Source organism: Hipposideros armiger, unplaced genomic scaffold, assembly GCF_001890085.2.
Source record: "Hipposideros armiger isolate ML-2016 unplaced genomic scaffold, ASM189008v1 scaffold_1930, whole genome shotgun sequence".
In the NCBI taxonomy this organism is placed as follows: Eukaryota; Metazoa; Chordata; class Mammalia; order Chiroptera; family Hipposideridae; genus Hipposideros; species Hipposideros armiger.
In genome coordinates, this window is record NW_017733280.1 from 85,896 (window position 1) to 94,369 (window position 8,474).

Sequence of the window (8,474 nt, forward strand, 5' to 3'; positions counted from 1 at the left end):
ATGGCCTGGACTCATCTCCTTCTCAGCCTCCTCATTCACTGCACAGGTGCTGCACCCAGGCTCACACCCACCCCCAGCCCCAGGGCTCTGGCCAAGCCTGGCCCTGACTCAGAGCTCCTAGGGCACTGCCTCTGGGGGCAGGATGTTCATGACCCTGCTGCAGGGTGAGGGGCTGAACACCCACTGTGGTCACTGGCTCTGTGTCAGCCCTGAGGGGATGCACCTGCCAAGAGAAAGGGTGTTTTTTTTTTCATTGTTCAGTTTCCATAAACCAGTCAGGCCCACGAGCTACTAAGGATTAGACTGATGGAAGGAGGCACCTGGGGCCGAGAATGACTGGAGCTCAGTCCAAAGCAGGCAAGCAGGGGAATCCTAGAGATGACCCCTTTCACTGGAATCCAACCTCTCCTTACTTCTTGCAGGCTCTGTGGCCTCCTATGAGCTGGCAGCCCCCCTTTGTTTCAGTGACCCCAGGACAGACGGCCAGGATCACCTGTGGAGGAAACAACATTGGAAGTAAAAATATTTACTGGTACCAGCAGAAGCCAGAACAGGCCCCTGTGCTGGTCATCTATGGTAGCAGCAGTTGGCCCTCTGGGATCCCTGACCGATTCTCTGGCTCCAACTCGGGGAACACGGCCACCCTGACCATCAGCAGGGCCCGGGCTGAGAAGGAGGCTGACTATTACTGTCAGGTGTGGGACAGCAGTGATAAAGCTCCCAGTGATACAGGATGATGGGGAAGTGAGACAATAACCCCCTTCCCCATCTGTGTCACTCTCTCCTACAGCCTGAAGAGGACTGGTGACAAAGCCATGAGCAGGTCTGGCCCAGGTGCCCAGATCTGAGATCCCCAGGCTTCCCTCCTCCCAGACCTCAGGCAGCTCTGCAGAGGCTGGAACAGAAATGGATTCAGGACTGACAGGATCAGGCTGTCCTGATGTTGTCTGGGCCTGAGTGTGCACTAGGTATGGAGGGCCTCGGCTGAAGGACAGACAGAGGGCGATATCTGTACAGTAGTCAATGTCCCTGCATTTCCATATGGTGGTCACTAGGCCACTCCTTCACACAACTGTCCAGGATTACACTGAAAGGTTTGCCAAGGAGAGAGGGTGTGAGAGACACCGATGTTCAAGTGAGCAAGTTTATTAACCTGCCAGGCTGAGCCCACGAGTGGCATCAGCACCCACTAAGGGAAGGGTCTAGTTTTGTATAGGGCAGAGTAAGTAACAGGTGGCAATGGCTGGTGGGGGCAATGGCCGGGGGTTTTTGGAAATTTTCTACTTGTGCCAAGTAGAATATGGATGATGTATTTCCTGCTGGGTTTTGCACCAAGCAGGATGCGGGGTGTGCGCCCATTACTGCATGGCTGAGCTGGCCTTCCGGGTGAACAGTACCTTTCACTCCAGCCTTTTTATGATATGATTTTTAAGGAATAGGGGCGACACGTTTCTCTTCCGGAGCTGCTTCCTGCTGAGAGGGGGCAACGTCAGAGCAGGGGTAGAGGCTGGAGTTAGGGGTACTGTCAGGCTTTGAGGTGGATGACAAGTGGTGATAATCACCGGGTAGCATCATATCTCGAACCGCATTGTTGGTGAAAGCCTGGTGTCAATCCTGTAGGAAGCATATAAGAAGGTGTAGTAGGCAGGGGTCAAAAGCTAGGAGTAGAAACAAGAATGTTAGAGGTCCTATTAGAGGAAGAAGCCAAGAGGGATGGCCCAATATTTTGGCAGCAGTAGGAGTTGTTAGTAGGACCTGGAAGGGCCCTGTCCGTTTTGGTTGGAGGTCGGTCGGGTGAAGAGCCTTAAGAAAACCCCAGTCCCTGGGGAAGAGGGAAATAGGGTGAGGGCCTTCACGGGGCCAAGGGACAGCCTGGTCCGCATGTTCCCTAAGAAGTTGTCTAATTAAACTTAGGACTGGCAGGTAGTCTCCCAAGGGAAATGTCTGGCTATGGATGTTTTCTAACAGAAAAGGCCTTCCATACATTTCTGGAAGGGGCTCAGAAAGGTAGGGGCGCGAGGGCTGGCGTGAGGACGGGAGAGAGCTATGGGCAAGAGGTCAATCCAGGGTCTCTTCACCTCCAGACTGAGCTTGGTTAGCTGGGCTTTGATGATACTGTTTGCCTTCTCTGCTTTTCCTGAGGACTGTGGCCTGTAGGGGATGTGAAGCCTCCATTGGATATTCAAAGCCTCAGATACCTGTTGGGTTGTTTGGAAAGTAAAGGCAGGGTCATTGTCTGACTGAAGGGAGTGTGGTAGCCCAAAACAGGGAATAATGTCATGTGGTAAGACCTTGGTGACCTCAGAGGCCTTCTCCGAGGTGGTGGGGAAGGCTTCGACCCACCCTGAAAAGGTATCTACCATGGTTATTAGATACCTTGTTTTCTTGACAGGGGGCATATGTATGAAATCTATTTGCCGATCCTCTCCCGGGAGGTATCCCCATAGCTGGTGTGGGGGAAAGGATGGAGGCCGGATGGCCCCGTGTGGGGAGACAATGGAACAGATAATGCAGGCATCAGTGATTTCGCGGAGAAGGGTAGGAAAATGTCGACAGGTTAGTAGAGGCCTTAGAAGATGGTATAGAGGCTTGAACCTGATGTGGGAGGATTGATGAATGACTTTTAGGATCTTTCTAGCTTGGGCTTGGGGGAGGATATATCGCCTACCAGAGAGGAGCCAATCTCCCTGGAGGATGGCCCCTTGGGTCGAGATGTTCCTGTTCGGATGGGGAGTAGAGGGGCTGTATTTGTGGCATGACAAGGAGTTGGGTAGCTGGGGCAGGGGATTGAGAGGCTCATTTTTCCTCTTCATCTGCTTTGATGCTACCTACTGAGCTGAGGCCTGTTCCTCTTTGGTGCCCCTTACAATGTATGACTCCAGCCCTGTCAGGAAGACGGGCCGCTTGGAGGAGACGGAGAACGAGAAGGGGCATTTGTGGTGGGGGACCCTTTTGTGCATAGGAACCCTCGCTCCTGCCAGATGGCTGCATGAGGGTGTAAGATATGGTAAGCATATTTGGAATCAGTGTAGATATTGGCCTTCTTTCCTTTGGCCAGAGTTAGGGCTCTAGTGAGAGTGATCAGTTCCGCCTTCTGTGAGGTTGTCCCTCTGGGGAGGGGCTTTGCCTCTGCAGTGTTTGTAAGGGAGTGATGGCATTACCCTGCTGTTTTTGTGCCTTCCTGAGTGGTGGAGCTCCCGTCGATGAACCAGACGAGATCTGGGTCTGGGAAGGGTTCTGCTACAATATTAGGAAAATGTGACTCAAGATGTTCTAGGATTTCTTTTTTTTTTTCTTTTTTTTTTTTTATTGGGGGAATGGGAACAGTGCTGGGGAATTGGGAGAAGGGGAACAGATAAGTTGCTGTCGTCTTGTTCTTCAATCTAGTTGTGGAGGATGTTGCTTCACTGGCCCAAGTTGGCACCATCATTGCGTTCTTCTCTGGCGAGGCAGATCAGTCGCCGGCTTCTGGACGGCCGCTCACTGCGGCTGCTGGCCACTCACGCTGGCTGCTGGCTACATACGGTAGCCCATGGCAATCCACTCCCACAGGGAGTGCAGCCTACGCCGTCGCCGGCGACTCATGGCAGCCCAGCTCCAGGTTGAGCTGTTGTTCAGCATCTTAGCTGTAGAGGGCAGTCTCACTGGCCCTCATATGTGGGATCCGAACCGGGGCCCTCTGGCATCCCAAGCGAGTTCTTAACCATCGCGCCACTCGGCCGGCCCTGTTCTAGGATTTCTACACAGGAGTGTGTGAGGGAGTTTGAGGGTCAGGACGAAGGGTCACAGGATTGAGAGGAGGGCTTCTGTCTACCTTGAAGTTGGGCGTTTCTATGAATACGGTGTGAAACTGCTGTACTCTTGATGGTGATAGGTAGCTCATAGCTTTATAGGAAAGGAGGTCTTATAGATTGTGTGGGCAATGGATAGTGGTGTCCTGTCCAAAGGTTAGTTTTCTACTTTCCTGTGCTAAGAGGGCAGCTGCCACCAGGGTGCGTAGACAGGTGGGCCTTCCTTTCACTGTGCCATGTAGCTGTTTTGACATGTAGGCTATGGGCCCAAACGTGGGCCCCTTGTTTTGGACCAGTACTCCGAGGGCAATGCCTTGTTTTTCAGTTACATAGAGGAGAAAAGGCTTAGACAAGTCTGGGAGGGAGAGGGCGGGGCAGAGAGGAGAGCTTTGTTGAAGAGTTCTGATGGCTGGAATAATATTGACAGCAGGATCTTAGGGCTCTGAAAGGGGGCCCTTAGCAGCCTGGTAGAGCAGGCGAGCTAAGAGACCAAAATTAGAGATCCAGATGCAGAGAAACCCTGCCAGTCCAAGGAAGGAGAGGATTTCTCCTTTTGTGTTAGGAGGTGTGAGGTCCCTAATGAGAGCTGTCCGATCTGCAGTGATAGCCCTCTGGGTGGGGGAGAGTTGAGTCCCTAAGTAGGTAATAGTGGGTGTGGACAGCTGGGCCTTGGTGGGATACCCGGTATCCTTTAGAGGCTAGGAAATTTAGTAGGGAGGCAGTGTGTCAGAGGGATAATGTGTGTGAGGGACTACAGAGAAGTAGATCATCTACATATTGTAGAACTGTACTGGGGGCTAGATCGAGGGAGGCCAGATCTGAGGCAAGTGTCAGGCCAAAGAAGTGAAGGCTGTCACGGAAAACCTGTGGGAGGACCGTCCAAGTAAGCTGTCTGGACTATAGGGTGTCAGGGTCTGTCCAAGTCCGAAAAGGTCCTGAGAGTCTGGGTGAAGGGGGATGGTAAAGAATACATTGTTGGGGTCTATAGCTGTGAAATGAGTGATAGTAGAAGGGATGAGAGATAGGAGTGTATATGGGTTGGAGACTACAGGGTGAATGGGAAGTACCGCGGAGTTGATGACTCGGAGGTCCTGGACCAATCTATATGTCCCATTGGGTTTCCATACTGGCAGGATGGGGGTATTGTATGGAAAATGGGTTCATCTTAGAAGGCTTTGAGCAAGGAGTTTGTCAATAATAGGTTTGAGTCCCTTTTGATGGGGAAAGGAAATGGGGTATTGTGGCTGGTTTGGGAATTTAGAGGGGTCGCAAAGCTGAATCCTTATGGGCTTGTATTTGACAACAGGAGTCGAGGTATCCCAAATGAAGGGGTTGACCTCTGAAGGGGGCAGAGGAAGTTAGAGAGATGAGGAGAGGGCGGGATCGAGAAGGAGGAGTAAGGGTGGCTCTGAGTTTGGGAAATGGAAGGAGAGTAAGACCTTAAACTTGGAAAGGAGGTCCCTTCTTAGTATAGGAGTGGAACATTGAGGAAGGATCTGGAAGAGTTGTGAAAATAGGATGTTAAAAGGGGTGCATGACAGTAAGGAGGTTGAGAGAGGCTGAGATATTAGGCCATCAACACCCACAAAAGAGACTTGGGAGGGGTGTGTGGGGCCCAAAAATTCAAGCAAGGCAGAAAAGGTGGCCTGTATCTATAAAAAAGGAGATTGGCTTACCTGCCACTAGAAGCGTTACTTTGGGCTCTGAGGTGGTGATGGGAGATGGGGCCAGGGGACCTGGGCACCGTCAGTCTTCAGCAGCGAGGCCAAGTAAGTTTAGCAGGGCGAGATGAGACTCGTTGTCCGCAGGGGGAAGGGAAGCGCCTCTTCCCTGGGAAGGACAGTCAACCTTCCAATGTCCCCTCTTACCACAGGAAGGACAGAGTCCAGGCGGGGGCCGCGGACTGGGGCAAACTCTTGCCCAGTGTCAGTCTTTGCCCCACTTGAAGCATGGTCTAGTGGGGAGGACCTTCTGTGGGCCCCTTGGTGATGAACCTTGTGCCCTGTTAAGAGCTCTCTTTTGGTCAGAGCCCCTGATAGCAGCTGCCAGTAGCTGGCATTTTGTCTGATCTCGGTAGGCCTTTTCTATTTTTGTCTGTTCGTCCCAGTTGTTAAAGACCTTGAAGACCAGGGCTAAAAGGTCTTGTTGGGGGGTTCGAGGGCCGTCTTCAGCCTTTTTGAGTTTTTTTCCGGATGTCTGGAGCTGACTGTGAGATAAAATGAATATTAAGGGCAATGACTCCTTCCCAAGGTGAGGGGCCTACCCTACTGTATTTCTGAAGAGCCTCAGTGAGGTGGCATAAAAATCAGAGAGAATGGGACATGGACTCTGATAATGCCCTCTGCTCCAGCCACCTCCTGGAGCAGGAGAGGAGCGGGGTGCGCTCGAGAGTGGGTGAGTGGGGGGAAAGTAAGGTCTGGAAGGGAAGGAGTGTCTCCCTGGAGACTTGGGGCTGAGGGCCCTGAGGTTTCAGAGTCTGAATTATCGGCGGAAGAGGAGGTTGGAGGAGAAATAGGGAGTGCAGGTGCGTAAGGAGGGGGTGCAGTGGGAGCGGGGGAGGTCTGGTGTGTGCTAGGAGTATCTGGAAGGTGGAACAGGATTGGCAGAGGGAGGGACGGGATCGGAGAGCAAAGAAAACTAGAACATAGGGGATCTCTGACCACTTTCCATTGCGATGACAGAAGTTATCTGGGTCCCTAAGAGTTAAAGTCAAAGGTTCCGTTCTCAGGCCACTGAGATCCATTATCCAATTTATACTGAGGCCAGGCAGTATTACAAAAAAAAAAAAAAAATTAAGCGTTTAGGCCAGAGCTCGCCTGGCAAGCCAAGGGCGGCCAAATTGCGTAAAAGGCAGCCTCAGGGCGTACTTTTAGGCGGGAGAGACGAGGAGGTGCCCATGGTGTGAGTTAGATGTAAGAGAAGGTGAGGGCAGAAATCCCCACTAGGAAGAGGATGAAGGGAGGAGGCGTCCCACCTTCCGATGTCTAATCCAGACAGTGCGAGAGACCTCTCTCAGGGTGGGCGTCCCCAGACTGAGAGGGTCAGGGCCCATGGGCCGAAGGAGTCTTCTGGCCTAGCGCTAGGTCTTGGTCTGACGAGGCAAGACAGAAAGTAGAAGACCCAAATGAGAGTAAGGAATCCGTACTCACCCAAATAGGAGGTATGGACTAGTCTACTGATGTCTGCGAGGTCAGCAATGGAAGCGAGAAATCCCCTGCAGGTGTCTCCACTGGCAAGTCTGGGAGGGAGACCAGAGCGCGGATGGAGCCCGAGGGAGGGAATGGAGGGTCTGCGCGATCCAGCACTTTCTTGGTTTTGCCCCTCCCAGGTTTCGGCACCAAAATGAAAGGTTCACCGAGGAGAGAGAAGGCAAGGGACACTGATATTCAAGCAAGCAAGTTTATTAACCTGCCAGGGTGAGCCCACGAGTGGCGTCAGCCCCGACTAAGGGAAGGATCTAGTTTTTTATAGGGCAGAGTAAGTAACCGGTGGTAATGGCTGGGGGCAACAGCTGGGGGTTTTGGGAAAATTTCTACTTGTGCCAAGCGGAACATGGATGATGTATTTCCTGCTGAGTTTTGCACCCAGCAGGATGCGGGGTTTGCACCTTTTACTGCATGGCTGAGCTGGCCTCCTGGGCGAACAGTACCTTTCATACACCCCAGAATTTTCCTGCTTAGCTGAGCTCCTGAAGCCCCAGACGCTCATGAAAACCTTGAATTTGAGTGGAGAAAGCACTGGGGTGTCCACCTTGGTCCCTTTTCTGGGCTCACCCACTCCCCCACATGGCTGGGGATCCTGGCAGCTCTCAGTGGGAAGTGCTATTGGTTCACAAAAGGGCCTTCCAGGTTCACGCCTTTCTCAGAGAGGTCCGTGAAATAATCATCTGGCACCAAGGTCCCCATGCCCTGCCTCAGTTAGGGTGACTGAAAGGTGACAGCTTTAGAGCCCCCAGAGAAAGCTGAGGTCTCATTTGTAACCTCATGTGGCTCAACTTTTCCTTCTTCCTGGTGTCCCCTCTGCCCGTTTTTTCCAGATTTTCTGCACACCCAATTCTTCATCTCAGAGTCTACCTCCAGGGAGCCCAACCGAAGATGGCCAGCTGTCCCCAACATGGTCATCAGGGCCCAAGGAGGCCACTATACAGCCACAGATCTCTGGTTCTCACCTAAGTCCCCAATGCACACATCAAAGTCCCCAGAGAGATCTGACTGTTCCTTGTATTTTATAGAAAGAAAAAGAGCCTGACACACTGGGTGCTCCTGGTTCTGAGAGACAGAGGGAGAGTCAGGTCCATCCTGACAGTGAGTCCAGGGAAATCGGGGCTGTCGCCTCCTCCTACCATGTGACCCAGCAGAGACACAACTATGGTGTGAGTTACACAGTGGATGCTGCCTCACTTGTACCCCCCAAATCTTGCACAAGAATCTCTCTTTACACCCACACTAACAAGAAATATAGACAGCAAATAATTCTGTGATGTGCAGTTCGGCCTATCAACGTTGACACTTAATAAGCCACAGTGCACCCTTGTCACCATAAAACCCACTCACATCTCCACTAACCACACATTTTCCAAATTAAAGAGAATAACGGTATCCGTGTTTCCATTTAATATGATAAAACTATCCCATGTACAACCACAAACATGTTACCTTTTACCACAAGGGGATGCAAAATACT

General features: G+C 52.0%; 1 pseudogene; it reads left to right on the forward strand.

Annotated features, from left to right (window-relative positions):
* LOC109378385 (immunoglobulin lambda variable 3-21-like) lies at positions 1–737 on the forward strand (annotated as a pseudogene).
* Positions 738–8,474: the final 7,737 nt, after the last annotated feature.